General features: G+C 42.4%; 1 non-coding gene across 1 annotated transcript; it reads left to right on the forward strand.

Moving 5' to 3' along the window:
• TRNAL-UAA (transfer RNA leucine (anticodon UAA)) lies at positions 1-87 on the forward strand. The gene has a single exon. It is a non-coding gene; the product is annotated as a tRNA-Leu (tRNA).
• The last annotated feature ends 2,949 nt before the right edge of the window (positions 88-3,036 follow it).

The following is a 3,036-nucleotide window of genomic DNA, read 5'->3' on the forward strand; positions in this document are numbered from 1 at the left end:
GGATGGATGTCTGAGCGGTTGTAAGAGTCGGTCTTAAAAACCGAAGTATTGATAGGAATGTCGGGGGTTCGAATCCCTCTCCATCCGTGAGGTCAGTACTCACTCTTGCGTAACGAATCGGATAGATGCTTGTGTTATAGGTTGTCTCTTATCTCCCTTTCGTTATCTTCCTATAGGTTGGGGAAGGGTCGGGTGTCCCTCTCGTTCAGTGATCCCCGGAGCAGGGCGTGGTCAAGGGATTCGGGGGTAGAGGAGGTCAGGCACAATCCGGACAAATGACATAGAATAAGATGGCATCAAAGAGAGAAGGACAGTTAATCCAATAGTATTGATAGGACCTTTTCATCTAATAAAATCTAATAGAATAGATCACGCCTTGGGAGTTCTCTTTCTCTCTAACTATCCATTTCGTAAGTGAAGAAAGAAAGGATTATAGGGCAGATGGTATGCCCCTTTCATGATCTAGGCGTCGTTGATTGATTCTACTTCTTCTCCTTCTTTATCGAGATTCAGTTAGTGCTCAATCTACTGATCATTGGTAAAAGAGATAAAAAGTAAGTGGGGTGCGTGATCAGATCGTTGAGAATTAAATGATTGAAATAATCTACTTGTTTCAGAACCTCGTAGTAACAATCCTGCTTTATTATTTTCTTGATCGTCCTAAAGTGACTTATGAGAACGAAGACAGAGTGCGATCATGGAGTGGTTCCCCTTTCGAACACTTAGTCTCAAAAGGCTAGATTAGTATCGAGGAGAAGGCCTTAATTGCTCGGCTATACTTGATCAATACCTCCGCTAGTAGTTCTTGGAAGAACTTCCTGGATTCTCAAGAAGAGATGAGAAGCTGTAGTGGGGCATGTAATTAAAATAGTCCTGCTATATAGACCTAGAGAGACAGAGACTGTTGTTGTTATTTATTTTTTATTACACATTTTCTTGCCTTATGCGCTTTGTTTTACAACCGGATCGTGACTTGATAGCGCAACCGCCTTTCTTCTTTGTGGTTCTGATGAGCCTCAAACTGGAATGGGTGGTTTGGGAAATCAAGAGCTTCCGCTTTATAGTGCATTTTCTTATAACAGTTATAGGGCTGTGCCCGTCTCAAGGCTCGGCTTCAATGGTACAGAAAAGCGCTCCTGGGGACGTGGCGATTTTTTTGGATACTACGTGATTGGGACAAGAAAAGAAAGTAGAACCCTGCTACATCAACAAGAAAGAAGAAGATAAAAAAATGGATGTCTCTTGCTGAAGTGTTTGGGAACATCAGTTAGACCTGACATTGAGCCTATTGAAAGCACAATGAAATTCCTGCTTCCTAGACATTCAAATTAAGATAATAGTGAGAGTGATAGACAGAGAAGTATGGAATGCTATTGTTTCAGAATCCAACACTTGTAAACTCATATCTCCAGGGACGGGCGTACCTTAGATTAGAAACCCATACATAAGGATAGGGGCTGAGCTTAGGACTGCAGGAAAGAGGATAACCACTAGGCCTAGAGACACACACACTAAAAAAGATATGGGGAAATCATATTCTCTAGGAGAAAGAAGGACATCCGTCTTGGCCGACAGGGCTGACCCTGACTCTGATGCTTGACTAGAAATTCTACTTGCTTCACTTGAAATTAGAACTTCAAGGCTTTAAAAGAAAGAGACTCATAGATTGGCTTGAAAAATTCCCAGAGAGAAAACATCTTAATTAGAAGAAGAGGTCTTTCTTGATCCTGGAGAGGTAAAGATTGGGACAGGTTGTTAGAGTCATTCCTATTGCTGCCTAAGAGCCCTACCCCTACTTAAGAGATTGCTTGAAAGGTGTTGGTTGAGTGACTGCACTTGCCCCTTTTACTGCTGGATTTATTGACTTTGCCAGCTTCAAACCCTACTGTTCTGAGGATAAGGAACTGAAAGGGGATGAAAATCTAGCTCATATTCTTCTTTTGCATAGACCCACCATCTATCTGGTTAGCCCCCTCAGTGGACTAAGAAGAATAATGGATTGGGAATTCTCGGACTCGAAGTGAATGAAGAATGATTGAGATGATAGCATAGCTAGGATGAACTTGTAAAGATCTAAGTTTGAGTCAGGTCACTTGTAAACTCAAATCTTTATAGATTGGGTGGTCCAAGCACCGGGCTCATCATAGTAGGGATAGCATATCACTACACTAAGGTTAGAAGAATTCCTCTAGCGAGAATCATTTCCTTGTGAAGTCATCCGTGAATTGAAAGACTCTAAGCCGGAGGAAGGATTTAAGCAAAGTGAATATGTAAAAGTTTTGCTTCTATCATCATATGGCCATGAGACCAAGTTCCTGGAGATTAGTGAAATGGGGTTCTCACTAAAATAAGAATCCCAAGAAAGAAATCTAATTGATTAATTGATGCTTGCTCACTGCGCGGGGTCAGAAGGAAGGTAGGAGGCATACCCGGGCCTTACCGAGGAAAGTGCTTACTTTGTTAGATAGATGTGCGTTGCGTCTGAGGGTATTCGATATAAGAATCGTTTCATCCATGGCGACCATAGGAATTGAATTGATTTTCTCGGGAATGGATCTTAGCACCTTTTGAGTGAGATTTTGAGAAGAGTTGCTCTTTGGAGAACACAGTACGATGAAAGTTGTAAGCTGTGTTCGAGGGGGGGAGTTATTGTCTATCGTTGGCCTCTATGGTAGAATCAGTCGGGGGACCTGAGAGGCGGTGGTTTACCCAGTGGCGGATGTCAGCGGTTCGAGTCCTCTTATCTCCAACTCGTGAACTTAGTCGATATAAAGCTATATGATAGTACCCAATCTATGATTTATCATTCATGGACAAAAGGAAAAGGCCCGTATTTTAGTAGATAGGGGGGATTCGTGAGAATGGCGTAGGAGAGAAGGTCGAACGCTAACCCCTGACTGAAAATAGAAGCAATTCAAAAACCTTTCTTTTTTAGGTATGCCGCCCCGTGAGCAAGGAGTGCCACGCACGAGTGGAGCGAAAACAAAGCAAGGGGAATTATTCTATTTTTTTGGGGGGAAATCCTTTGATTGTGTA

The sequence above is a fragment of the Apium graveolens genome, chromosome 8 (genome assembly GCF_009905375.1).
Source record: "Apium graveolens cultivar Ventura chromosome 8, ASM990537v1, whole genome shotgun sequence".
In the NCBI taxonomy this organism is placed as follows: Eukaryota; Viridiplantae; Streptophyta; class Magnoliopsida; order Apiales; family Apiaceae; genus Apium; species Apium graveolens.